Source organism: Pristiophorus japonicus, chromosome 7 (genome assembly GCF_044704955.1).
Source record: "Pristiophorus japonicus isolate sPriJap1 chromosome 7, sPriJap1.hap1, whole genome shotgun sequence".
Classification (NCBI taxonomy): domain Eukaryota; kingdom Metazoa; phylum Chordata; class Chondrichthyes; family Pristiophoridae; genus Pristiophorus; species Pristiophorus japonicus.
The window spans coordinates 16106995-16134822 of NC_091983.1; the positions used below are offsets into that span (position 1 = coordinate 16106995).

A 27828-nucleotide genomic window follows, 5' to 3' on the forward strand; every position below is an offset into this window, starting at 1 on the left:
CAACATCCTGCAAATCCCCTGGGAGGATAGACGCTTCAACGTCAGTGCTCTCGATCAAGCCAACATCCCCAGCATCGAAGCACTGACCACACTCGACCAGCTCCATTGGGCGGGGCACATTGTCCGCATTCTCGACACAAGACTCCCAAAACAAGCGCTCTACTAGGAATCCTAGACGGCAAGTGAGCCGCAGGTGGGCAGAGGGAACGTTTCAAGGACATCCTCAAAGCCTCCTTGATAAAGTGCAACATCCCCACCGACACCTGGGAATCTCTTGCCAAAGAGCGCCCTAAGTGGAGGAAGAGCATCCGGGAGGGCGCTGAGCACCTCGAGTCTCGCCGCCGAGAACATGCAGAAAACAAGCGCAGGCAGCGGAAGGAGCGTGCGGCAAACCAGACTCCCCACCCACCCTTTCCTTTAACCACTGTCTGCCCCAGCTGTGACAGAGACTGTAATTCCTGTATTGGACTGAACAGCCACCTGAGAACTCACTTTTCGAGTGGAAGCAAGTCTTCCTCGATTTCGAGGGGCTGCCTCTGGTGATGACTGGAGCAGTGGTTAATCACTCCCATCCACCACGTGACCCCGCGGCCCAATCCGCTCACTAGAGCAGCTGTCAATCACACGCAACCGCAGCCAGCCATGTCCAAGCACAAGGAGGTGCAATTCATCAGTTCCAACACCAGCAGCAGAGTGGCGCAGCGGAAGCGTGCTGGGCCCATAACCCAGAGGTCGATGGATCGAAACCATCCTCTGCTAAAGGCAACTTTTAATGTGGTTGCAGCCAACACTTGCACTGCAACTAATCCCAGCCTTGACAAGGATGCATCTCTCAAATCATTCTCTTTCAATTAATTTGAGGAGCTTTGGCTGATAGAGCACACTCATAAAATATGAGCTTGATATTAAAAGTCTTATTGTTTCCTCTTCTTTTACTAAATAAGTTTTGCTGATCTGCAAGCAAATCGGAATATGATGCTGTGGCAATAACTGGGATCTGGCTCAAAGGGCAGGCGTGGGCCGTAAATATAGCTGGATATCGGGTGTACATGAATGGTAGCAGTTGGGGTGGCAGTATTGGTTAAGGACAATGTTAGTGTTGACGAGAGAGGATGTCCTGTAAATATTGCAGGATACAGGCTGTTGGGCCTTCGGCCGCCGGAGGAAGACAGTGTTCCAAGATCAGGCCTTCAAATCTGGCACCAAGCTCATGGTATACAGGGCTGTAGTGATATCCGGCCTCCTGGGTGGCTCAGAGACATGGACCATATACAGCAATCACCTCAAATCGCTGGAGAAATACCACAACATCCTGCAAATCCCCTGGGAGGATAGACGCTTCAACGTCAGTGCTCTCGATCAAGCCAACATCCCCAGCATCGAAGCACTGACCACACTCGACCAGCTCCATTGGGCGGGCCACATTGTCCGCATTCTCGACACAAGACTCCCAAAACAAGCGCTCTACTAGGAATCCTAGACGGCAAGTGAGCCGCAGGTGGGCAGAGGGAACGTTTCAAGGACATCCTCAAAGCCTCCTTGATAAAGTGCAACATCCCCACCGACACCTGGGAATCTCTTGCCAAAGAGCGCCCTAAGTGGAGGAAGAGCATCCGGGAGGGCGCTGAGCACCTCGAGTCTCGCCGCCGAGAACATGCAGAAAACAAGCGCAGGCAGCGGAAGGAGCGTGCGGCAAACCAGACTCCCCACCCACCCTTTCCTTTAACCACTGTCTGCCCCAGCTGTGACAGAGACTGTAATTCCTGTATTGGACTGAACAGCCACCTGAGAACTCACTTTTAGAGTGGAAGCAAGTCTTCCTCGATTTCGAGGGGCTGCCTCTGGTGATGACTGGAGCAGTGGTTAATCACGCCCATCCACCACGTGACCCCGCGGCCCAATCCGCTCACTAGAGCAGCTGTCAATCACACGCAACCGCAGCCAGCCATGTCCCAGCACAAGGAGGTGCAATTCATTATTTCCACCACCATCAGCAGAGTGGCGCAGCGGAAGCGTGCTGGGCCCATAACCCAGAGGTCGATGGATCGAAACCATCCTCTGCTAAAGGCAACTTTTAATGTGGTTGCAGCCAACACTTGCACTGCAACTAATCCCAGCCTTGACAAGGATGCATCTCTCAAATCATTCTCTTTCAATTAATTTGAGGAGCTTTGGCTGATAGAGCACACTCATAAAATATGAGCTTGATATTAAAAGTCTTATTGTTTCCTCTTCTTTTACTAAATAAGTTTGCTGATCTGCAAGCAAATCGGAATATGATGCTGTGGCAATAACTGGGATCTGGCTCAAAGGGCAGGCGTGGGCCGTAAATATAGCTGGATATCGGGTGTACATGAATGGTAGCAGTTGGGGTGGCAGTATTGGTTAAGGACAATGTTAGTGTTGACGAGAGAGGATGTCCTGTAAATATTGCAGGATACAGGCTGTTGGGCCTTCGGCCGCCGGAGGAAGACAGTGTTCCAAGATCAGGCCTTCAAATCTGGCACCAAGCTCATGGTATACAGGGCTGTAGTGATATCCGGCCTCCTGGGTGGCTCAGAGACATGGACCATATACAGCAATCACCTCAAATCGCTGGAGAAATACCACAACATCCTGCAAATCCCCTGGGAGGATAGACGCTTCAACGTCAGTGCTCTCGATCAAGCCAACATCCCCAGCATCGAAGCACTGACCACACTCGACCAGCTCCATTGGGCGGGCCACATTGTCCGCATTCTCGACACAAGACTCCCAAAACAAGCGCTCTACTAGGAATCCTAGACGGCAAGTGAGCCGCAGGTGGGCAGAGGGAACGTTTCAAGGACATCCTCAAAGCCTCCTTGATAAAGTGCAACATCCCCACCGACACCTGGGAATCTCTTGCCAAAGAGCGCCCTAAGTGGAGGAAGAGCATCCGGGAGGGCGCTGAGCACCTCGAGTCTCGCCGCCGAGAACATGCAGAAAACAAGCGCAGGCAGCGGAAGGAGCGTGCGGCAAACCAGACTCCCCACCCACCCTTTCCTTTAACCACTGTCTGCCCCAGCTGTGACAGAGACTGTAATTCCTGTATTGGACTGAACAGCCACCTGAGAACTCACTTTTAGAGTGGAAGCAAGTCTTCCTCGATTTCGAGGGGCTGCCTCTGGTGATGACTGGAGCAGTGGTTAATCACGCCCATCCACCACGTGACCCCGCGGCCCAATCCGCTCACTAGAGCAGCTGTCAATCACACGCAACCGCAGCCAGCCATGTCCCAGCACAAGGAGGTGCAATTCATTATTTCCACCACTAGCAGCAGAGTGGCGCAGCGGAAGCGTGCTGGGCCCATAACCCAGAGGTCGATGGATCGAAACCATCCTCTGCTAAAGGCAACTTTTAATGTGGTTGCAGCCAACACTTGCACTGCAACTAATCCCAGCCTTGACAAGGATGCATCTCTAAAATCATTCTCTTTCAATTAATTTGAGGAGCTTTGGCTGATAGAGCACACTCATAAAATATGAGCTTGATATTAAAAGTCTTATTGTTTCCTCTTCTTTTACTAAATAAGTTTTGCTGATCTGCAAGCAAATCGGAATATGATGCTGTGGCAATAACTGGGATCTGGCTCAAAGGGCAGGCGTGGGCCGTAAATATAGCTGAATATCGGGTGTACATGAATGGTAGCAGTTGGGGTGGCAGTATTGGTTAAGGACAATGTTAGTGTTGACGAGAGAGGATGTCCTGTAAATATTGCAGGATACAGGCTGTTGGGCCTTCGGCCGCCGGAGGAAGACAGTGTTCCAAGATCAGGCCTTCAAATCTGGCACCAAGCTCATGGTATACAGGGCTGTAGTGATATCCGGCCTCCTGGGTGGCTCAGAGACATGGACCATATACAGCAATCACCTCAAATCGCTGGAGAAATACCACAACATCCTGCAAATCCCCTGGGAGGATAGACGCTTCAACGTCAGTGCTCTCGATCAAGCCAACATCCCCAGCATCGAAGCACTGACCACACTCGACCAGCTCCATTGGGCGGGGCACATTGTCCGCATTCTCGACACAAGACTCCCAAAACAAGCGCTCTACTAGGAATCCTAGACGGCAAGTGAGCCGCAGGTGGGCAGAGGGAACGTTTCAAGGACATCCTCAAAGCCTCCTTGATAAAGTGCAACATCCCCACCGACACCTGGGAATCTCTTGCCAAAGAGCGCCCTAAGTGGAGGAAGAGCATCCGGGAGGGCGCTGAGCACCTCGAGTCTCGCCGCCGAGAACATGCAGAAAACAAGCGCAGGCAGCGGAAGGAGCGTGCGGCAAACCAGACTCCCCACCCACCCTTTCCTTTAACCACTGTCTGCCCCAGCTGTGACAGAGACTGTAATTCCTGTATTGGACTGAACAGCCACCTGAGAACTCACTTTTCGAGTGGAAGCAAGTCTTCCTCGATTTCGAGGGGCTGCCTCTGGTGATGACTGGAGCAGTGGTTAATCACTCCCATCCACCACGTGACCCCGCGGCCCAATCCGCTCACTAGAGCAGCTGTCAATCACACGCAACCGCAGCCAGCCATGTCCAAGCACAAGGAGGTGCAATTCATCAGTTCCAACACCAGCAGCAGAGTGGCGCAGCGGAAGCGTGCTGGGCCCATAACCCAGAGGTCGATGGATCGAAACCATCCTCTGCTAAAGGCAACTTTTAATGTGGTTGCAGCCAACACTTGCACTGCAACTAATCCCAGCCTTGACAAGGATGCATCTCTCAAATCATTCTCTTTCAATTAATTTGAGGAGCTTTGGCTGATAGAGCACACTCATAAAATATGAGCTTGATATTAAAAGTCTTATTGTTTCCTCTTCTTTTACTAAATAAGTTTTGCTGATCTGCAAGCAAATCGGAATATGATGCTGTGGCAATAACTGGGATCTGGCTCAAAGGGCAGGCGTGGGCCGTAAATATAGCTGGATATCGGGTGTACATGAATGGTAGCAGTTGGGGTGGCAGTATTGGTTAAGGACAATGTTAGTGTTGACGAGAGAGGATGTCCTGTAAATATTGCAGGATACAGGCTGTTGGGCCTTCGGCCGCCGGAGGAAGACAGTGTTCCAAGATCAGGCCTTCAAATCTGGCACCAAGCTCATGGTATACAGGGCTGTAGTGATATCCGGCCTCCTGGGTGGCTCAGAGACATGGACCATATACAGCAATCACCTCAAATCGCTGGAGAAATACCACAACATCCTGCAAATCCCCTGGGAGGATAGACGCTTCAACGTCAGTGCTCTCGATCAAGCCAACATCCCCAGCATCGAAGCACTGACCACACTCGACCAGCTCCATTGGGCGGGCCACATTGTCCGCATTCTCGACACAAGACTCCCAAAACAAGCGCTCTACTAGGAATCCTAGACGGCAAGTGAGCCGCAGGTGGGCAGAGGGAACGTTTCAAGGACATCCTCAAAGCCTCCTTGATAAAGTGCAACATCCCCACCGACACCTGGGAATCTCTTGCCAAAGAGCGCCCTAAGTGGAGGAAGAGCATCCGGGAGGGCGCTGAGCACCTCGAGTCTCGCCGCCGAGAACATGCAGAAAACAAGCGCAGGCAGCGGAAGGAGCGTGCGGCAAACCAGACTCCCCACCCACCCTTTCCTTTAACCACTGTCTGCCCCAGCTGTGACAGAGACTGTAATTCCTGTATTGGACTGAACAGCCACCTGAGAACTCACTTTTAGAGTGGAAGCAAGTCTTCCTCGATTTCGAGGGGCTGCCTCTGGTGATGACTGGAGCAGTGGTTAATCACGCCCATCCACCACGTGACCCCGCGGCCCAATCCGCTCACTAGAGCAGCTGTCAATCACACGCAACCGCAGCCAGCCATGTCCAAGCACAAGGAGGTGCAATTCATTATTTCCACCACCATCAGCAGAGTGGCGCAGCGGAAGCGTGCTGGGCCCATAACCCAGAGGTCGATGGATCGAAACCATCCTCTGCTAAAGGCAACTTTTAATGTGGTTGCAGCCAACACTTGCACTGCAACTAATCCCAGCCTTGACAAGGATGCATCTCTCAAATCATTCTCTTTCAATTAATTTGAGGAGCTTTGGCTGATAGAGCACACTCATAAAATATGAGCTTGATATTAAAAGTCTTATTGTTTCCTCTTCTTTTACTAAATAAGTTTTGCTGATCTGCAAGCAAATCGGAATATGATGCTGTGGCAATAACTGGGATCTGGCTCAAAGGGCAGGCGTGGGCCGTAAATATAGCTGGATATCGGGTGTACATGAATGGTAGCAGTTGGGGTGGCAGTATTGGTTAAGGACAATGTTAGTGTTGACGAGAGAGGATGTCCTGTAAATATTGCAGGATACAGGCTGTTGGGCCTTCGGCCGCCGGAGGAAGACAGTGTTCCAAGATCAGGCCTTCAAATCTGGCACCAAGCTCATGGTATACAGGGCTGTAGTGATATCCGGCCTCCTGGGTGGCTCAGAGACATGGACCATATACAGCAATCACCTCAAATCGCTGGAGAAATACCACAACATCCTGCAAATCCCCTGGGAGGATAGACGCTTCAACGTCAGTGCTCTCGATCAAGCCAACATCCCCAGCATCGAAGCACTGACCACACTCGACCAGCTCCATTGGGCGGGCCACATTGTCCGCATTCTCGACACAAGACTCCCAAAACAAGCGCTCTACTAGGAATCCTACACGGCAAGTGAGCCGCAGGTGGGCAGAGGGAACGTTTCAAGGACATCCTCAAAGCCTCCTTGATAAAGTGCAACATCCCCACCGACACCTGGGAATCTCTTGCCAAAGAGCGCCCTAAGTGGAGGAAGAGCATCCGGGAGGGCGCTGAGCACCTCGAGTCTCGCCGCCGAGAACATGCAGAAAACAAGCGCAGGCAGCGGAAGGAGCGTGCGGCAAACCAGACTCCCCACCCACCCTTTCCTTTAACCACTGTCTGCCCCAGCTGTGACAGAGACTGTAATTCCTGTATTGGACTGAACAGCCACCTGAGAACTCACTTTTAGAGTGGAAGCAAGTCTTCCTCGATTTCGAGGGGCTGCCTCTGGTGATGACTGGAGCAGTGGTTAATCACGCCCATCCACCACGTGACCCCGCGGCCCAATCCGCTCACTAGAGCAGCTGTCAATCACACGCAACCGCAGCCAGCCATGTCCCAGCACAAGGAGGTGCAATTCATTATTTCCACCACTAGCAGCAGAGTGGCGCAGCGGAAGCGTGCTGGGCCCATAACCCAGAGGTCGATGGATCGAAACCATCCTCTGCTAAAGGCAACTTTTAATGTGGTTGCAGCCAACACTTGCACTGCAACTAATCCCAGCCTTGACAAGGATGCATCTCTAAAATCATTCTCTTTCAATTAATTTGAGGAGCTTTGGCTGATAGAGCACACTCATAAAATATGAGCTTGATATTAAAAGTCTTATTGTTTCCTCTTCTTTTACTAAATAAGTTTTGCTGATCTGCAAGCAAATCGGAATATGATGCTGTGGCAATAACTGGGATCTGGCTCAAAGGGCAGGCGTGGGCCGTAAATATAGCTGGATATCGGGTGTACATGAATGGTAGCAGTTGGGGTGGCAGTGTTGGTTAAGGACAATGTTAGTGTTGACGAGAGAGGATGTCCTGTAAATATTGCAGGATACAGGCTGTTGGGCCTTCGGCCGCCGGAGGAAGACAGTGTTCCAAGATCAGGCCTTCAAATCTGGCACCAAGCTCATGGTATACAGGGCTGTAGTGATATCCGGCCTCCTGGGTGGCTCAGAGACATGGACCATATACAGCAATCACCTCAAATCGCTGGAGAAATACCACAACATCCTGCAAATCCCCTGGGAGGATAGACGCTTCAACGTCAGTGCTCTCGATCAAGCCAACATCCCCAGCATCGAAGCACTGACCACACTCGACCAGCTCCATTGGGCGGGGCACATTGTCCGCATTCTCGACACAAGACTCCCAAAACAAGCGCTCTACTAGGAATCCTACACGGCAAGTGAGCCGCAGGTGGGCAGAGGGAACGTTTCAAGGACATCCTCAAAGCCTCCTTGATAAAGTGCAACATCCCCACCGACACCTGGGAATCTCTTGCCAAAGAGCGCCCTAAGTGGAGGAAGAGCATCCGGGAGGGCGCTGAGCACCTCGAGTCTCGCCGCCGAGAACATGCAGAAAACAAGCGCAGGCAGCGGAAGGAGCGTGCGGCAAACCAGACTCCCCACCCACCCTTTCCTTTAACCACTGTCTGCCCCAGCTGTGACAGAGACTGTAATTCCTGTATTGGACTGAACAGCCACCTGAGAACTCACTTTTCGAGTGGAAGCAAGTCTTCCTCGATTTCGAGGGGCTGCCTCTGGTGATGACTGGAGCAGTGGTTAATCACTCCCATCCACCACGTGACCCCGCGGCCCAATCCGCTCACTAGAGCAGCTGTCAATCACACGCAACCGCAGCCAGCCATGTCCAAGCACAAGGAGGTGCAATTCATCAGTTCCAACACCAGCAGCAGAGTGGCGCAGCGGAAGCGTGCTGGGCCCATAACCCAGAGGTTGATGGATCGAAACCATCCTCTGCTAAAGGCAACTTTTAATGTGGTTGCAGCCAACACTTGCACTGCAACTAATCCCAGCCTTGACAAGGATGCATCTCTAAAATCATTCTCTTTCAATTAATTTGAGGAGCTTTGGCTGATAGAGCACACTCATAAAATATGAGCTTGATATTAAAAGTCTTATTGTTTCCTCTTCTTTTACTAAATAAGTTTTGCTGATCTGCAAGCAAATCGGAATATGATGCTGTGGCAATAACTGGGATCTGGCTCAAAGGGCAGGCGTGGGCCGTAAATATAGCTGAATATCGGGTGTACATGAATGGTAGCAGTTGGGGTGGCAGTATTGGTTAAGGACAATGTTAGTGTTGACGAGAGAGGATGTCCTGTAAATATTGCAGGATACAGGCTGTTGGGCCTTCGGCCGCCGGAGGAAGACAGTGTTCCAAGATCAGGCCTTCAAATCTGGCACCAAGCTCATGGTATACAGGGCTGTAGTGATATCCGGCCTCCTGGGTGGCTCAGAGACATGGACCATATACAGCAATCACCTCAAATCGCTGGAGAAATACCACAACATCCTGCAAATCCCCTGGGAGGATAGACGCTTCAACGTCAGTGCTCTCGATCAAGCCAACATCCCCAGCATCGAAGCACTGACCACACTCGACCAGCTCCATTGGGCGGGCCACATTGTCCGCATTCTCGACACAAGACTCCCAAAACAAGCGCTCTACTAGGAATCCTAGACGGCAAGTGAGCCGCAGGTGGGCAGAGGGAACGTTTCAAGGACATCCTCAAAGCCTCCTTGATAAAGTGCAACATCCCCACCGACACCTGGGAATCTCTTGCCAAAGAGCGCCCTAAGTGGAGGAAGAGCATCCGGGAGGGCGCTGAGCACCTCGAGTCTCGCCGCCGAGAACATGCAGAAAACAAGCGCAGGCAGCGGAAGGAGCGTGCGGCAAACCAGACTCCCCACCCACCCTTTCCTTTAACCACTGTCTGCCCCAGCTGTGACAGAGACTGTAATTCCTGTATTGGACTGAACAGCCACCTGAGAACTCACTTTTAGAGTGGAAGCAAGTCTTCCTCGATTTCGAGGGGCTGCCTCTGGTGATGACTGGAGCAGTGGTTAATCACGCCCATCCACCACGTGACCCCGCGGCCCAATCCGCTCACTAGAGCAGCTGTCAATCACACGCAACCGCAGCCAGCCATGTCCCAGCACAAGGAGGTGCAATTCATTATTTCCACCACTAGCAGCAGAGTGGCGCAGCGGAAGCGTGCTGGGCCCATAACCCAGAGGTCGATGGATCGAAACCATCCTCTGCTAAAGGCAACTTTTAATGTGGTTGCAGCCAACACTTGCACTGCAACTAATCCCAGCCTTGACAAGGATGCATCTCTCAAATCATTCTCTTTCAATTAATTTGAGGAGCTTTGGCTGATAGAGCACACTCATAAAATATGAGCTTGATATTAAAAGTCTTATTGTTTCCTCTTCTTTTACTAAATAAGTTTGCTGATCTGCAAGCAAATCGGAATATGATGCTGTGGCAATAATTGGGATCTGGCTCAAAGGGCAGGCGTGGGCCGTAAATATAGCTGGATATCGGGTGTACATGAATGGTAGCAGTTGGGGTGGCAGTATTGGTTAAGGACAATGTTAGTGTTGACGAGAGAGGATGTCCTGTAAATATTGCAGGATACAGGCTGTTGGGCCTTCGGCCGCCGGAGGAAGACAGTGTTCCAAGATCAGGCCTTCAAATCTGGCACCAAGCTCATGGTATACAGGGCTGTAGTGATATCCGGCCTCCTGGGTGGCTCAGAGACATGGACCATACACAGCAATCACCTCAAATCACTGGAGAAATACCACAACATCCTGCAAATCCCCTGGGAGGATAGACGCTTCAACGTCAGTGCTCTCGATCAAGCCAACATTACCAGCATCGAAGCACTGACCACACTCGACCAGTTCCATTGGGCGGGCCACATTGTCCGCATTCTTAACACAAGACTCCCAAAACAAGCGCTCTACTAGGAATCCTACACGGCAAGTGAGCCGCAGGTGGGAAGAGGGAACGTTTCAAGGACATCCTCAAAGCCTCCTTGATAAAGTGCAACATCCCCACCGACACCTGGGAATCTCTTGCCAAAGAGCGCCCTAAGTGGAGGAAGAGCATCCGGGAGGGCGCTGAGCACCTCGAGTCTCGCCGCCGAGAACATGCAGAAAACAAGCGCAGGCAGCGGAAGGAGCGTGCGGCAAACCAGACTTCCCACCCACCCTTTCCTTCAACCACTGTCTTCCCCAGCTGTGACAGAGACTGTAATTCCCGTATTGGACTGAACAGCCACCTGAGAACTCACATTTAGAGTGGAAGCAAGTCTTCCTCGATTTCGAGGGACTGCCTCTGGTGATGACTGGAGCAGTGGTTAATCACGCCCATCCACCACGTGACCCCGCGGCCCAATCCGCTCACTAGAGCAGCTGTCAATCACACGCAACCGCAGCCAGCCATGTCCCAGCACAAGGAGGTGCAATTCATTATTTCCACCACCAGCAGCAGAGTGGCGCAGCGGAAGCGTGCTGGGCCCATAACCCAGAGGTCGATGGATCGAAACCATCCTCTGCTAAAGGCAACTTTTAATGTGGTTGCAGCCAACACTTGCACTGCAACTAATCCCAGCCTTGACAAGGATGCATCTCTAAAATCATTCTCTTTCAATTAATTTGAGGAGCTTTGGCTGATAGAGCACACTCATAAAATATGAGCTTGATATTAAAAGTCTTATTGTTTCCTCTTCTTTTACTAAATAAGTTTTGCTGATCTGCAAAGCAAATCGGAATATGATGCTGTGGCAATAACTGGGATCTGGCTCAAAGGGCAGGCGTGGGCCGTAAATATAGCTGGATATCGGGTGTACATGAATGGTAGCAGTTGGGGTGGCAGTATTGGTTAAGGACAATGTTAGTGTTGACGAGAGAGGATGTCCTGTAAATATTGCAGGATACAGGCTGTTGGGCCTTCGGCCGCCGGAGGAAGACAGTGTTCCAAGATCAGGCCTTCAAATCTGGCACCAAGCTCATGGTATACAGGGCTGTAGTGATATCCGGCCTCCTGGGTGGCTCAGAGACATGGACCATATACAGCAATCACCTCAAATCGCTGGAGAAATACCACAACATCCTGCAAATCCCCTGGGAGGATAGACGCTTCAACGTCAGTGCTCTCGATCAAGCCAACATCCCCAGCATCGAAGCACTGACCACACTCGACCAGCTCCATTGGGCGGGGCACATTGTCCGCATTCTCGACACAAGACTCCCAAAACAAGCGCTCTACTAGGAATCCTACACGGCAAGTGAGCCGCAGGTGGGCAGAGGGAACGTTTCAAGGACATCCTCAAAGCCTCCTTGATAAAGTGCAACATCCCCACCGACACCTGGGAATCTCTTGCCAAAGAGCGCCCTAAGTGGAGGAAGAGCATCCGGGAGGGCGCTGAGCACCTCGAGTCTCGCCGCCGAGAACATGCAGAAAACAAGCGCAGGCAGCGGAAGGAGCGTGCGGCAAACCAGACTCCCCACCCACCCTTTCCTTTAACCACTGTCTGCCCCAGCTGTGACAGAGACTGTAATTCCTGTATTGGACTGAACAGCCACCTGAGAACTCACTTTTCGAGTGGAAGCAAGTCTTCCTCGATTTCGAGGGGCTGCCTCTGGTGATGACTGGAGCAGTGGTTAATCACTCCCATCCACCACGTGACCCCGCGGCCCAATCCGCTCACTAGAGCAGCTGTCAATCACACGCAACCGCAGCCAGCCATGTCCAAGCACAAGGAGGTGCAATTCATCAGTTCCAACACCAGCAGCAGAGTGGCGCAGCGGAAGCGTGCTGGGCCCATAACCCAGAGGTCGATGGATCGAAACCATCCTCTGCTAAAGGCAACTTTTAATGTGGTTGCAGCCAACACTTGCACTGCAACTAATCCCAGCCTTGACAAGGATGCATCTCTAAAATCATTCTCTTTCAATTAATTTGAGGAGCTTTGGCTGATAGAGCACACTCATAAAATATGAGCTTGATATTAAAAGTCTTATTGTTTCCTCTTCTTTTACTAAATAAGTTTTGCTGATCTGCAAGCAAATCGGAATATGATGCTGTGGCAATAACTGGGATCTGGCTCAAAGGGCAGGCGTGGGCCGTAAATATAGCTGGATATCGGGTGTACATGAATGGTAGCAGTTGGGGTGGCAGTGTTGGTTAAGGCCAATGTTAGTGTTGACGAGAGAGGATGTCCTGTAAATATTGCAGGATACAGGCTGTTGGGCCTTCGGCCGCCGGAGGAAGACAGTGTTCCAAGATCAGGCCTTCAAATCTGGCACCAAGCTCATGGTATACAGGGCTGTAGTGATATCCGGCCTCCTGGGTGGCTCAGAGACATGGACCATATACAGCAATCACCTCAAATCGCTGGAGAAATACCACAACATCCTGCAAATCCCCTGGGAGGATAGACGCTTCAACGTCAGTGCTCTCGATCAAGCCAACATCCCCAGCATCGAAGCACTGACCACACTCGACCAGCTCCATTGGGCGGGGCACATTGTCCGCATTCTCGACACAAGACTCCCAAAACAAGCGCTCTACTAGGAATCCTAGACGGCAAGTGAGCCGCAGGTGGGCAGAGGGAACGTTTCAAGGACATCCTCAAAGCCTCCTTGATAAAGTGCAACATCCCCACCGACACCTGGGAATCTCTTGCCAAAGAGCGCCCTAAGTGGAGGAAGAGCATCCGGGAGGGCGCTGAGCACCTCGAGTCTCGCCGCCGAGAACATGCAGAAAACAAGCGCAGGCAGCGGAAGGAGCGTGCGGCAAACCAGACTCCCCACCCACCCTTTCCTTTAACCACTGTCTGCCCCAGCTGTGACAGAGACTGTAATTCCTGTATTGGACTGAACAGCCACCTGAGAACTCACTTTTCGAGTGGAAGCAAGTCTTCCTCGATTTCGAGGGGCTGCCTCTGGTGATGACTGGAGCAGTGGTTAATCACTCCCATCCACCACGTGACCCCGCGGCCCAATCCGCTCACTAGAGCAGCTGTCAATCACACGCAACCGCAGCCAGCCATGTCCAAGCACAAGGAGGTGCAATTCATCAGTTCCAACACCAGCAGCAGAGTGGCGCAGCGGAAGCGTGCTGGGCCCATAACCCAGAGGTCGATGGATCGAAACCATCCTCTGCTAAAGGCAACTTTTAATGTGGTTGCAGCCAACACTTGCACTGCAACTAATCCCAGCCTTGACAAGGATGCATCTCTCAAATCATTCTCTTTCAATTAATTTGAGGAGCTTTGGCTGATAGAGCACACTCATAAAATATGAGCTTGATATTAAAAGTCTTATTGTTTCCTCTTCTTTTACTAAATAAGTTTTGCTGATCTGCAAGCAAATCGGAATATGATGCTGTGGCAATAACTGGGATCTGGCTCAAAGGGCAGGCGTGGGCCGTAAATATAGCTGGATATCGGGTGTACATGAATGGTAGCAGTTGGGGTGGCAGTATTGGTTAAGGACAATGTTAGTGTTGACGAGAGAGGATGTCCTGTAAATATTGCAGGATACAGGCTGTTGGGCCTTCGGCCGCCGGAGGAAGACAGTGTTCCAAGATCAGGCCTTCAAATCTGGCACCAAGCTCATGGTATACAGGGCTGTAGTGATATCCGGCCTCCTGGGTGGCTCAGAGACATGGACCATATACAGCAATCACCTCAAATCGCTGGAGAAATACCACAACATCCTGCAAATCCCCTGGGAGGATAGACGCTTCAACGTCAGTGCTCTCGATCAAGCCAACATCCCCAGCATCGAAGCACTGACCACACTCGACCAGCTCCATTGGGCGGGCCACATTGTCCGCATTCTCGACACAAGACTCCCAAAACAAGCGCTCTACTAGGAATCCTAGACGGCAAGTGAGCCGCAGGTGGGCAGAGGGAACGTTTCAAGGACATCCTCAAAGCCTCCTTGATAAAGTGCAACATCCCCACCGACACCTGGGAATCTCTTGCCAAAGAGCGCCCTAAGTGGAGGAAGAGCATCCGGGAGGGCGCTGAGCACCTCGAGTCTCGCCGCCGAGAACATGCAGAAAACAAGCGCAGGCAGCGGAAGGAGCGTGCGGCAAACCAGACTCCCCACCCACCCTTTCCTTTAACCACTGTCTGCCCCAGCTGTGACAGAGACTGTAATTCCTGTATTGGACTGAACAGCCACCTGAGAACTCACTTTTAGAGTGGAAGCAAGTCTTCCTCGATTTCGAGGGGCTGCCTCTGGTGATGACTGGAGCAGTGGTTAATCACGCCCATCCACCACGTGACCCCGCGGCCCAATCCGCTCACTAGAGCAGCTGTCAATCACACGCAACCGCAGCCAGCCATGTCCCAGCACAAGGAGGTGCAATTCATTATTTCCACCACCAGCAGCAGAGTGGCGCAGCGGAAGCGTGCTGGGCCCATAACCCAGAGGTCGATGGATCGAAACCATCCTCTGCTAAAGGCAACTTTTAATGTGGTTGCAGCCAACACTTGCACTGCAACTAATCCCAGCCTTGACAAGGATGCATCTCTCAAATCATTCTCTTTCAATTAATTTGACGAGCTTTGGCTGATAGAGCACACTCATAAAATATGAGCTTGATATTAAAAGTCTTATTGTTTCCTCTTCTTTTACTAAATAAGTTTGCTGATCTGCAAGCAAATCGGAATATGATGCTGTGGCAATAATTGGGATCTGGCTCAAAGGGCAGGCGTGGGCCGTAAATATAGCTGGATATCGGGTGTACATGAATGGTAGCAGTTGGGGTGGCAGTATTGGTTAAGGACAATGTTAGTGTTGACGAGAGAGGATGTCCTGTAAATATTGCAGGATACAGGCTGTTGGGCCTTCGGCCGCCGGAGGAAGACAGTGTTCCAAGATCAGGCCTTCAAATCTGGCACCAAGCTCATGGTATACAGGGCTGTAGTGATATCCGGCCTCCTGGGTGGCTCAGAGACATGGACCATACACAGCAATCACCTCAAATCACTGGAGAAATACCACAACATCCTGCAAATCCCCTGGGAGGATAGACGCTTCAACGTCAGTGCTCTCGATCAAGCCAACATTACCAGCATCGAAGCACTGACCACACTCGACCAGTTCCATTGGGCGGGCCACATTGTCCGCATTCTTAACACAAGACTCCCAAAACAAGCGCTCTACTAGGAATCCTACACGGCAAGTGAGCCGCAGGTGGGAAGAGGGAACGTTTCAAGGACATCCTCAAAGCCTCCTTGATAAAGTGCAACATCCCCACCGACACCTGGGAATCTCTTGCCAAAGAGCGCCCTAAGTGGAGGAAGAGCATCCGGGAGGGCGCTGAGCACCTCGAGTCTCGCCGCCGAGAACATGCAGAAAACAAGCGCAGGCAGCGGAAGGAGCGTGCGGCAAACCAGACTTCCCACCCACCCTTTCCTTCAACCACTGTCTTCCCCAGCTGTGACAGAGACTGTAATTCCCGTATTGGACTGAACAGCCACCTGAGAACTCACATTTAGAGTGGAAGCAAGTCTTCCTCGATTTCGAGGGACTGCCTCTGGTGATGACTGGAGCAGTGGTTAATCACGCCCATCCACCACGTGACCCCGCGGCCCAATCCGCTCACTAGAGCAGCTGTCAATCACACGCAACCGCAGCCAGCCATGTCCCAGCACAAGGAGGTGCAATTCATTATTTCCACCACCAGCAGCAGAGTGGCGCAGCGGAAGCGTGCTGGGCCCATAACCCAGAGGTCGATGGATCGAAACCATCCTCTGCTAAAGGCAACTTTTAATGTGGTTGCAGCCAACACTTGCACTGCAACTAATCCCATCCTTGACAAGGATGCATCTCTCAAATCATTCTCTTTCAATTAATTTGAGGAGCTTTGGCTGATGGAGCACACTCATAAAATATGAGCTTGATATTAAAAGTCTTATTGTTTCCTCTTCTTTTACTAAATAAGTTTGCTGATCTGCAAGCAAATCGGAATATGATGCTGTGGCAACTATTGGGATCTGGCTCAAAGGGCAGGCGTGGGCCGTAAATATAGCTGGATATCGGGTGTACATGAATGGTAGCAGTTGGGGTGGCAGTATTGGTTAAGGACAATGTTAGTGTTGACGAGAGAGGATGTCCTGTAAATATTGCAGGATACAGGCTGTTGGGCCTTCGGCCGCCGGAGGAAGACAGTGTTCCAAGATCAGGCCTTCAAATCTGGCACCAAGCTCATGGTATACAGGGCTGTAGTGATATCCGGCCTCCTGGGTGGCTCAGAGACATGGACCATATACAGCAATCACCTCAAATCGCTGGAGAAATACCACAACATCCTGCAAATCCCCTGGGAGGATAGACGCTTCAACGTCAGTGCTCTCGATCAAGCCAACATCCCCAGCATCGAAGCACTGACCACACTCGACCAGCTCCATTGGGCGGGCCACATTGTCCGCATTCTTAACACAAGACTCCCAAAACAAGCGCTCTACTAGGAATCCTACACGGCAAGTGAGCCGCAGGTGGGAAGAGGGAACGTTTCAAGGACATCCTCAAAGCCTCCTTGATAAAGTGCAACATCCCCACCGACACCTGGGAATCTCTTGCCAAAGAGCGCCCTAAGTGGAGGAAGAGCATCCGGGAGGGCGCTGAGCACCTCGAGTCTCGCCGCCGAGAACATGCAGAAAACAAGCGCAGGCAGCGGAAGGAGCGTGCGGCAAACCAGACTTCCCACCCACCCTTTCCTTCAACCACTGTCTTCCCCAGCTGTGACAGAGACTGTAATTCCCGTATTGGACTGAACAGCCACCTGAGAACTCACATTTAGAGTGGAAGCAAGTCTTCCTCGATTTCGAGGGACTGCCTCTGGTGATGACTGGAGCAGTGGTTAATCACGCCCATCCACCACGTGACCCCGCGGCCCAATCCGCTCACTAGAGCAGCTGTCAATCACACGCAACCGCAGCCAGCCATGTCCAAGCACAAGGAGGTGCAATTCATTATTTCCACCACCAGCAGCAGAGTGGCGCAGCGGAAGCGTGCTGGGCCCATAACCCAGAGGTCGATGGATCGAAACCATCCTCTGCTAAAGGCAACTTTTAATGTGGTTGCAGCCAACACTTGCACTGCAACTAATCCCAGCCTTGACAAGGATGCATCTCTCAAATCATTCTCTTTCAATTAATTTGACGAGCTTTGGCTGATAGAGCACACTCATAAAATATGAGCTTGATATTAAAAATCTTATTGTTTCCTCTTCTTTTACTAAATAAGTTTGCTGATCTGCAAGCAAATCGGAATATGATGCTGTGGCAATTATTGGGATCTGGCTCAAAGGGCAGGCGTGGGCCGTAAATATAGCTGGATATCGGGTGTACATGAATGGTAGCAGTTGGGGTGGCAGTATTGGTTGAGGACAATGTTAGTGTTGACGAGAGAGGATGTCCTGTAAATATTGCAGGATACAGGCTGTTGGGCCTTCGGCCGCCGGAGGAAGACAGTGTTCCAAGATCAGGCCTTCAAATCTGGCACCAAGCTCATGGTATACAGGGCTGTAGTGATATCCGGCCTCCTGGGTGGCTCAGAGACATGGACCATACACAGCAATCACCTCAAATCACTGGAGAAATACCACAACATCCTGCAAATCCCCTGGGAGGATAGACGCTTCAACGTCAGTGCTCTCGATCAAGCCAACATTACCAGCATCGAAGCACTGACCACACTCGACCAGTTCCATTGGGCGGGCCACATTGTCCGCATTCTTAACACAAGACTCCCAAAACAAGCGCTCTACTAGGAATCCTACACGGCAAGTGAGCCGCAGGTGGGAAGAGGGAACGTTTCAAGGACATCCTCAAAGCCTCCTTGATAAAGTGCAACATCCCCACCGACACCTGGGAATCTCTTGCCAAAGAGCGCCCTAAGTGGAGGAAGAGCATCCGGGAGGGCGCTGAGCACCTCGAGTCTCGCCGCCGAGAACATGCAGAAAACAAGCGCAGGCAGCGGAAGGAGCGTGCGGCAAACCAGACTTCCCACCCACCCTTTCCTTCAACCACTGTCTTCCCCAGCTGTGACAGAGACTGTAATTCCCGTATTGGACTGAACAGCCACCTGAGAACTCACATTTAGAGTGGAAGCAAGTCTTCCTCGATTTCGAGGGACTGCCTCTGGTGATGACTGGAGCAGTGGTTCATCACGCCCATCCACCACGTGACCTCGCGGCCCAATCCGCTCACTAGAGCAGCTGTCAATCACACGCAACCGCAACCAGCCATGTCCCAGCACAAGGAGGTGCAATTCATCAGTTCCAACACCAGCAGCAGAGTGGCGCAGCGGAAGCGTGCTGGGCCCATAACCCAGAGGTCGATGGATCGAAACCATCCTCTGCTAAAGGCAACTTTTAATGTGGTTGCAGCCAACACTTGCACTGCAACTAATCCCAGCCTTGCCAAGGATGCATCTCTCAAATCATTCTCTTTCAATTAATTTGAGGAGCTTTGGCTGATAGAGCACACTCATAAAATATGAGCTTGATATTAAAAGTCTTATTGTTTCCTCTTCTTTTACTAAATAAGTTTGCTGATCTGCAAGCAAATCGGAATATGATGCTGTGGCAATTATTGGGATCTGGCTCAAAGGGCAGGCGTGGGCCGTAAATATAGCTGGATATCGGGTGTACATGAATGGTAGCAGTTGGGGTGGCAGTATTGGTTAAGGACAATGTTAGTGTTGACGAGAGAGGATGTCCTGTAAATATTGCAGGATACAGGCTGTTGGGCCTTCGGCCGCCGGAGGAAGACAGTGTTCCAAGATCAGGCCTTCAAATCTGGCACCAAGCTCATGGTATACAGGGCTGTAGTGATATCCGGCCTCCTGGGTGGCTCAGAGACATGGACCATATACAGCAATCACCTCAAATCACTGGAGAAATACCACAACATCCTGCAAATCCCCTGGGAGGATAGACGCTTCAACGTCAGTGCTCTCGATCAAGCCAACATCCCCAGCATCGAAGCACTGACCACACTCGACCAGCTCCATTGGGCGGGCCACATTGTCCGCATTCTCGACACAAGACTCCCAAAACAAGCGCTCTACTAGGAATCCTACACGGCAAGTGAGCCGCAGGTGGGAAGAGGGAACGTTTCAAGGACATCCTCAAAGCCTCCTTGATAAAGGGCAACATCCCCACCGACACCTGGGAATCTCTTGCCAAAGAGCGCCCTAAGTGGAGGAAGAGCATCCGGGAGGGCGCTGAGCACCTCGAGTCTCGCCGCCGAGAACATGCAGAAAACAAGCGCAGGCAGCGGAAGGAGCATGCGGCAAACCAGACTTCCCACCCACCCTTTCCTTCAACCACTGTCTGCCCCAGCTGTGACAGAGACTGTAATTCCCGTATTGGACTGAACAGCCACCTGAGAACTCACATTTAGAGTGGAAGCAAGTCTTCCTCGATTTCGAGGGACTGCCTCTGGTGATGACTGGAGCAGTGGTTAATCACGCCCATCCACCACGTGACCCCGCGGCCCAATCCGCTCACTAGAGCAGCTGTCAATCACACGCAACCGCAGCCAGCCATGTCCCAGCACAAGGAGGTGCAATTCATCAGTTCCAACACCAGCAGCAGAGTGGCGCAGCGGAAGCGTGCTGGGCCCATAACCCAGAGGTCGATGGATCGAAACCATCCTCTGCTAAAGGCAACTTTTAATGTGGTTGCAGCCAACACTTGCACTGCAACTAATCCCAGCCTTGACAAGGATGCATCTCTCAAATCATTCTCTTTCAATTAATTTGAGGAGCTTTGGCTGATAGAGCACACTCATAAAATATGAGCTTGATATTAAAAGTCTTATTGTTTCCTCTTCTTTTACTAAATAAGTTTGCTGATCTGCAAGCAAATCGGAATATGATGCTGTGGCAACAATTGGGATCTGGCTCAAAGGGCAGGCGTGGGCCGTAAATATAGCTGGATATCGGGTGTACATGAATGGTAGCAGTTGGGGTGGCAGTATTGGTTAAGGACAATGTTAGTGTTGACGAGAGAGGATGTCCTGTAAATATTGCAGGATACAGGCTGTTGGGCCTTCGGCCGCCGGAGGAAGACAGTGTTCCAAGATCAGGCCTTCAAATCTGGCACCAAGCTCATGGTATACAGGGCTGTAGTGATATCCGGCCTCCTGGGTGGCTCAGAGACATGGACCATACACAGCAATCACCTCAAATCACTGGAGAAATACCACAACATCCTGCAAATCCCCTGGGAGGATAGACGCTTCAACGTCAGTGCTCTCGATCAAGCCAACATCCCCAGCATCGAAGCACTGACCACACTCGACCAGTTCCATTGGGCGGGCCACATTGTCCGCATTCTTAACACAAGACTCCCAAAACAAGCGCTCTACTAGGAATCCTACACGGCAAGTGAGCCGCAGGTGGGAAGAGGGAACGTTTCAAGGACATCCTCAAAGCCTCCTTGATAAAGTGCAACATCCCCACCGACACCTGGGAATCTCTTGCCAAAGAGCGCCCTAAATGGAGGAAGAGCATCCGGGAGGGCGCTGAGCACCTCGAGTCTCGCCGCCGAGAACATGCAGAAAACAAGCGCAGGCAGCGGAAGGAGCGTGCGGCAAACCAGACTTCCCACCCACCCTTTCCTTCAACCACTGTCTTCCCCAGCTGTGACAGAGACTGTAATTCCCGTATTGGACTGAACAGCCACCTGAGAACTCACATTTAGAGTGGAAGCAAGTCTTCCTCGATTTCGAGGGACTGCCTCTGGTGATGACTGGAGCAGTGGTTAATCACGCCCATCCACCACGTGAACCCGCGGCCCAATCCGCTCACTAGAGCAGCTGTCAATCACACGCAACCGCAGCCAGCCATGTCCCAGCACAAGGAGGTGCAATTCATTATTTCCACCACCAGCAGCAGAGTGGCGCAGCGGAAGCGTGCTGGGCCCATAACCCAGAGGTCGATGGATCAAAACCATCCTCTGCTAAAGGCAACTTTTAATGTGGTTGCAGCCAACACTTGCACTGCAACTAATCCCAGCCTTGACAAGGATGCATCTCTCAAATCATTCTCTTTCAATTAATTTGAGGAGCTTTGGCTGATAGAGCACACCCATAAAATATGAGCTTGATATTAAAAGTCTTATTGTTTCCTCTTCTTTTACTAAATAAGTTTGCTGATCTGCAAGCAAATCGGAATATGATGCTGTGGCAATAATTGGGATCTGGCTCAAAGGGCAGGCGTGGGCCGTAAATATAGCTGGATATCGGGTGTACATGAATGGTAGCAGTTGGGGTGGCAGTATTGGTTAAGGACAATGTTAGTGTTGACGAGAGAGGATGTCCTGTAAATATTGCAGGATACAGGCTGTTGGGCCTTCGGCCGCCGGAGGAAGACAGTGTTCCAAGATCAGGCCTTCAAATCTGGCACCAAGCTCATGGTATACAGGGCTGTAGTGATATCCGGCCTCCTGGGTGGCTCAGAGACATGGACCATATACAGCAATCACCTCAAATCACTGGAGAAATACCACAACATCCTGCAAATCCCCTGGGAGGATAGACGCTTCAACGTCAGTGCTCTCGATCAAGCCAACATCCCCAGCATCGAAGCACTGACCACACTCGACCAGCTCCATTGGGCGGGCCACATTGTCCGCATTCTCGACACAAGACTCCCAAAACAAGCGCTCTACTAGGAATCCTACACGGCAAGTGAGCCGCAGGTGGGAAGAGGGAACGTTTCAAGGACATCCTCAAAGCCTCCTTGATAAAGGGCAACATCCCCACCGACACCTGGGAATCTCTTGCCAAAGAGCGCCCTAAGTGGAGGAAGAGCATCCGGGAGGGCGCTGAGCACCTCGAGTCTCGCCGCCGAGAACATGCAGAAAACAAGCGCAGGCAGCGGAAGGAGCATGCGGCAAACCAGACTTCCCACCCACCCTTTCCTTCAACCACTGTCTGCCCCAGCTGTGACAGAGACTGTAATTCCCGTATTGGACTGAACAGCCACCTGAGAACTCACATTTAGAGTGGAAGCAAGTCTTCCTCGATTTCGAGGGACTGCCTCTGGTGATGACTGGAGCAGTGGTTAATCACGCCCATCCACCACGTGACCCCGCGGCCCAATCCGCTCACTAGAGCAGCTGTCAATCACACGCAACCGCAGCCAGCCATGTCCCAGCACAAGGAGGTGCAATTCATCAGTTCCAACACCAGCAGCAGAGTGGCGCAGCGGAAGCGTGCTGGGCCCATAACCCAGAGGTCGATGGATCGAAACCATCCTCTGCTAAAGGCAACTTTTAATGTGGTTGCAGCCAACACTTGCACTGCAACTAATCCCAGCCTTGACAAGGATGCATCTCTCAAATCATTCTCTTTCAATTAATTTGAGGAGCTTTGGCTGATAGAGCACACTCATAAAATATGAGCTTGATATTAAAAGTCTTATTGTTTCCTCTTCTTTTACTAAATAAGTTTGCTGATCTGCAAGCAAATCGGAATATGATGCTGTGGCAATAACTGGGATCTGGCTCAAAGGGCAGGCGTGGGCCGTAAATATAGCTGGATATCGGGTGTACATGAATGGTAGCAGTTGGGGTGGCAGTATTGGTTAAGGACAATGTTAGTGTTGACGAGAGAGGATGTCCTGTAAATATTGCAGGATACAGGCTGTTGGGCCTTCGGCCGCCGGAGGAAGACAGTGTTCCAAGATCAGGCCTTCAAATCTGGCACCAAGCTCATGGTATACAGGGCTGTAGTGATATCCGGCCTCCTGGGTGGCTCAGAGACATGGACCATACACAGCAATCACCTCAAATCACTGGAGAAATACCACAACATCCTGCAAATCCCCTGGGAGGATAGACGCTTCAACGTCAGTGCTCTCGATCAAGCCAACATCCCCAGCATCGAAGCACTGACCACACTCGACCAGTTCCATTGGGCGGGCCACATTGTCCGCATTCTTAACACAAGACTCCCAAAACAAGCGCTCTACTAGGAATCCTACACGGCAAGTGAGCCGCAGGTGGGAAGAGGGAACGTTTCAAGGACATCCTCAAAGCCTCCTTGATAAAGTGCAACATCCCCACCGACACCTGGGAATCTCTTGCCAAAGAGCGCCCTAAATGGAGGAAGAGCATCCGGGAGGGCGCTGAGCACCTCGAGTCTCGCCGCCGAGAACATGCAGAAAACAAGCGCAGGCAGCGGAAGGAGCGTGCGGCAAACCAGACTTCCCACCCACCCTTTCCTTCAACCACTGTCTTCCCCAGCTGTGACAGAGACTGTAATTCCCGTATTGGACTGAACAGCCACCTGAGAACTCACATTTAGAGTGGAAGCAAGTCTTCCTCGATTTCGAGGGACTGCCTCTGGTGATGACTGGAGCAGTGGTTAATCACGCCCATCCACCACGTGAACCCGCGGCCCAATCCGCTCACTAGAGCAGCTGTCAATCACACGCAACCGCAGCCAGCCATGTCCCAGCACAAGGAGGTGCAATTCATTACTTCCACCACCAGCAGCAGAGTGGCGCAGCGGAAGCGTGCTGGGCCCATAACCCAGAGGTCGATGGATCAAAACCATCCTCTGCTAAAGGCAACTTTTAATGTGGTTGCAGCCAACACTTGCACTGCAACTAATCCCAGCCTTGACAAGGATGCATCTCTCAAATCATTCTCTTTCAATTAATTTGAGGAGTTTTGGCTGATAGAGCACACCCATAAAATATGAGCTTGATATTAAAAGTCTTATTGTTTCCTCTTCTTTTACTAAATAAGTTTGCTGATCTGCAAGCAAATCGGAATATGATGCTGTGGCAATAATTGGGATCTGGCTCAAAGGGCAGGCGTGGGCCGTAAATATAGCTGGATATCGGGTGTACATGAATGGTAGCAGTTGGGGTGGCAGTATTGGTTAAGGACAATGTTAGTGTTGACGAGAGAGGATGTCCTGTAAATATTGCAGGATACAGGCTGTTGGGCCTTCGGCCGCCGGAGGAAGACAGTGTTCCAAGATCAGGCCTTCAAATCTGGCACCAAGCTCATGGTATACAGGGCTGTAGTGATATCCGGCCTCCTGGGTGGCTCAGAGACATGGACCATATACAGCAATCACCTCAAATCACTGGAGAAATACCACAACATCCTGCAAATCCCCTGGGAGGATAGACGCTTCAACGTCAGTGCTCTCGATCAAGCCAACATCCCCAGCATCGAAGCACTGACAACACTCGACCAGCTCCATTGGGCGGGCCACATTGTCCGCATTCTTAACACAAGACTCCCAAAACAAGCGCTCTACTAGGAATCCTACACGGCAAGTGAGCCGCAGGTGGGAAGAGGGAACGTTTCAAAGACATCCTCAAAGCCTCCTTGATAAATGGCAACATCCCCACCGACACCTGGGAATCTCTTGCCAAAGAGCGCCCTAAGTGGAGGAAGAGCATCCGGGAGGGCGCTGAGCACCTCGAGTCTCGCCGCCGAGAACATGCAGAAAACAAGCGCAGGCAGCGGAAGGAGCGTGCGGCAAACCAGACTTCCCACCCACCCTTTCCTTCAACCACTGTCTTCCCCAGCTGTGACAGAGACTGTAATTCCCGTATTGGACTGAACAGCCACCTGAGAACTCACATTTAGAGTGGAAGCAAGTCTTCCTCGATTTCGAGGGACTGCCTCTGGTGATGACTGGAGCAGTGGTTAATCACGCCCATCCACCACGTGACCCCGCGGCCCAATCCGTTCACTAGAGCAGCTGTCAATCACACGCAACCGCAGCCAGCCATGTCCAAGCACAAGGAGGTGCAATTCATCAGTTCCAACACCAGCAGCAGAGTGGCGCAGCGGAAGCGTGCTGGGCCCATAACCCAGAGGTCGATGGATCGAAACCATCCTCTGCTAAAGGCAACTTTTAATGTGGTTGCAGCCAACACTTGCACTGCAACTAATCCCAGCCTTGACAAGGATGCATCTCTAAAATCATTCTCTTTCAATTAATTTGAGGAGCTTTGGCTGATAGAGCACACTCATAAAATATGAGCTTGATATTAAAAGTCTTATTGTTTCCTCTTCTTTTACTAAATAAGTTTTGCTGATCTGCAAGCAAATCGGAATATGATGCTGTGGCAATAACTGGGATCTGGCTCAAAGGGCAGGCGTGGGCCGTAAATATAGCTGGATATCGGGTGTACATGAATGGTAGCAGTTGGGGTGGCAGTGTTGGTTAAGGACAATGTTAGTGTTGACGAGAGAGGATGTCCTGTAAATATTGCAGGATACAGGCTGTTGGGCCTTCGGCCGCCGGAGGAAGACAGTGTTCCAAGATCAGGCCTTCAAATCTGGCACCAAGCTCATGGTATACAGGGCTGTAGTGATATCCGGCCTCCTGGGTGGCTCAGAGACATGGACCATATACAGCAATCACCTCAAATCGCTGGAGAAATACCACAACATCCTGCAAATCCCCTGGGAGGATAGACGCTTCAACGTCAGTGCTCTCGATCAAGCCAACATCCCCAGCATCGAAGCACTGACCACACTCGACCAGCTCCATTGGGCGGGCCACATTGTCCGCATTCTCGACACAAGACTCCCAAAACAAGCGCTCTACTAGGAATCCTAGACGGCAAGTGAGCCGCAGGTGGGCAGAGGGAACGTTTCAAGCACATCCTCAAAGCCTCCTTGATAAAGTGCAACATCCCCACCGACACCTGGGAATCTCTTGCCAAAGAGCGCCCTAAGTGGAGGAAGAGCATCCGGGAGGGCGCTGAGCACCTCGAGTCTCGCCGCCGAGAACATGCAGAAAACAAGCGCAGGCAGCGGAAGGAGCGTGCGGCAAACCAGACTCCCCACCCACCCTTTCCTTTAACCACTGTCTGCCCCAGCTGTGACAGAGACTGTAATTCCTGTATTGGACTGAACAGCCACCTGAGAACTCACTTTTAGAGTGGAAGCAAGTCTTCCTCGATTTCGAGGGGCTGCCTCTGGTGATGACTGGAGCAGTGGTTAATCACGCCCATCCACCACGTGACCCCGCGGCCCAATCCGCTCACTAGAGCAGCTGTCAATCACACGCAACCGCAGCCAGCCATGTCCAAGCACAAGGAGGTGCAATTCATCAGTTCCAACACCAGCAGCAGAGTGGCGCAGCGGAAGCGTGGGGGGCCCATAACCCAGAGGTCGATGGATCGAAACCATCCTCTGCTAAAGGCAACTTTTAATGTGGTTGCAGCCAACACTTGCACTGCAACTAATCCCAGCCTTGACAAGGATGCATCTCTAAAATCATTCTCTTTCAATTAATTTGAGGAGCTTTGGCTGATAGAGCACACTCATAAAATATGAGCTTGATATTAAAAGTCTTATTGTTTCCTCTTCTTTTACTAAATAAGTTTTGCTGATCTGCAAGCAAATCGGAATATGATGCTGTGGCAATAACTGGGATCTGGCTCAAAGGGCAGGCGTGGGCCGTAAATATAGCTGGATATCGGGTGTACATGAATGGTAGCAGTTGGGGTGGCAGTGTTGGTTAAGGACAATGTTAGTGTTGACGAGAGAGGATGTCCTGTAAATATTGCAGGATACAGGCTGTTGGGCCTTCGGCCGCCGGAGGAAGACAGTGTTCCAAGATCAGGCCTTCAAATCTGGCACCAAGCTCATGGTATACAGGGCTGTAGTGATATCCGGCCTCCTGGGTGGCTCAGAGACATGGACCATATACAGCAATCACCTCAAATCGCTGGAGAAATACCACAACATCCTGCAAATCCCCTGGGAGGATAGACGCTTCAACGTCAGTGCTCTCGATCAAGCCAACATCCCCAGCATCGAAGCACTGACCACACTCGACCAGCTCCATTGGGCGGGGCACATTGTCCGCATTCTCGACACAAGACTCCCAAAACAAGCGCTCTACTAGGAATCCTAGACGGCAAGTGAGCCGCAGGTGGGCAGAGGGAACGTTTCAAGGACATCCTCAAAGCCTCCTTGATAAAGTGCAACATCCCCACCGACACCTGGGAATCTCTTGCCAAAGAGCGCCCTAAGTGGAGGAAGAGCATCCGGGAGGGCGCTGAGCACCTCGAGTCTCGCCGCCGAGAACATGCAGAAAACAAGCGCAGGCAGCGGAAGGAGCGTGCGGCAAACCAGACTCCCCACCCACCCTTTCCTTTAACCACTGTCTGC

General features: G+C 51.5%; 17 non-coding genes across 17 annotated transcripts; all 17 read left to right on the forward strand.

The window, feature by feature from the left end:
• The first annotated feature begins 687 nt into the window (after positions 1–687).
• Positions 688–759, forward strand: trnam-cau (transfer RNA methionine (anticodon CAU)). Its single transcript has one exon. It is a non-coding gene; the product is annotated as a tRNA-Met (tRNA).
• A 1233-nt stretch (positions 760–1992) lies between these two features.
• trnam-cau (transfer RNA methionine (anticodon CAU)) lies at positions 1993–2064 on the forward strand. The gene has a single exon. It is a non-coding gene; the product is annotated as a tRNA-Met (tRNA).
• Positions 2065–3296: 1232 nt separating this feature from the next.
• trnam-cau (transfer RNA methionine (anticodon CAU)) lies at positions 3297–3368 on the forward strand. Its single transcript has one exon. It is a non-coding gene; the product is annotated as a tRNA-Met (tRNA).
• Positions 3369–4601: 1233 nt separating this feature from the next.
• Positions 4602–4673, forward strand: trnam-cau (transfer RNA methionine (anticodon CAU)). Its single transcript has one exon. It is a non-coding gene; the product is annotated as a tRNA-Met (tRNA).
• A 1233-nt stretch (positions 4674–5906) lies between these two features.
• trnam-cau (transfer RNA methionine (anticodon CAU)) lies at positions 5907–5978 on the forward strand. The gene has a single exon. It is a non-coding gene; the product is annotated as a tRNA-Met (tRNA).
• A 1233-nt stretch (positions 5979–7211) lies between these two features.
• On the forward strand, positions 7212–7283 carry trnam-cau (transfer RNA methionine (anticodon CAU)). Its single transcript has one exon. It is a non-coding gene; the product is annotated as a tRNA-Met (tRNA).
• Positions 7284–9821: 2538 nt separating this feature from the next.
• On the forward strand, positions 9822–9893 carry trnam-cau (transfer RNA methionine (anticodon CAU)). The gene has a single exon. It is a non-coding gene; the product is annotated as a tRNA-Met (tRNA).
• Positions 9894–11125: 1232 nt separating this feature from the next.
• Positions 11126–11197, forward strand: trnam-cau (transfer RNA methionine (anticodon CAU)). The gene has a single exon. It is a non-coding gene; the product is annotated as a tRNA-Met (tRNA).
• Positions 11198–12431: 1234 nt separating this feature from the next.
• trnam-cau (transfer RNA methionine (anticodon CAU)) lies at positions 12432–12503 on the forward strand. Its single transcript has one exon. It is a non-coding gene; the product is annotated as a tRNA-Met (tRNA).
• Positions 12504–13736: 1233 nt separating this feature from the next.
• trnam-cau (transfer RNA methionine (anticodon CAU)) lies at positions 13737–13808 on the forward strand. Its single transcript has one exon. It is a non-coding gene; the product is annotated as a tRNA-Met (tRNA).
• A 1233-nt stretch (positions 13809–15041) lies between these two features.
• trnam-cau (transfer RNA methionine (anticodon CAU)) lies at positions 15042–15113 on the forward strand. The gene has a single exon. It is a non-coding gene; the product is annotated as a tRNA-Met (tRNA).
• Positions 15114–16345: 1232 nt separating this feature from the next.
• Positions 16346–16417, forward strand: trnam-cau (transfer RNA methionine (anticodon CAU)). The gene has a single exon. It is a non-coding gene; the product is annotated as a tRNA-Met (tRNA).
• Positions 16418–17649: 1232 nt separating this feature from the next.
• trnam-cau (transfer RNA methionine (anticodon CAU)) lies at positions 17650–17721 on the forward strand. The gene has a single exon. It is a non-coding gene; the product is annotated as a tRNA-Met (tRNA).
• A 1232-nt stretch (positions 17722–18953) lies between these two features.
• trnam-cau (transfer RNA methionine (anticodon CAU)) lies at positions 18954–19025 on the forward strand. The gene has a single exon. It is a non-coding gene; the product is annotated as a tRNA-Met (tRNA).
• Positions 19026–20257: 1232 nt separating this feature from the next.
• trnam-cau (transfer RNA methionine (anticodon CAU)) lies at positions 20258–20329 on the forward strand. Its single transcript has one exon. It is a non-coding gene; the product is annotated as a tRNA-Met (tRNA).
• A 2536-nt stretch (positions 20330–22865) lies between these two features.
• trnam-cau (transfer RNA methionine (anticodon CAU)) lies at positions 22866–22937 on the forward strand. The gene has a single exon. It is a non-coding gene; the product is annotated as a tRNA-Met (tRNA).
• A 2536-nt stretch (positions 22938–25473) lies between these two features.
• Positions 25474–25545, forward strand: trnam-cau (transfer RNA methionine (anticodon CAU)). The gene has a single exon. It is a non-coding gene; the product is annotated as a tRNA-Met (tRNA).
• Positions 25546–27828: the final 2283 nt, after the last annotated feature.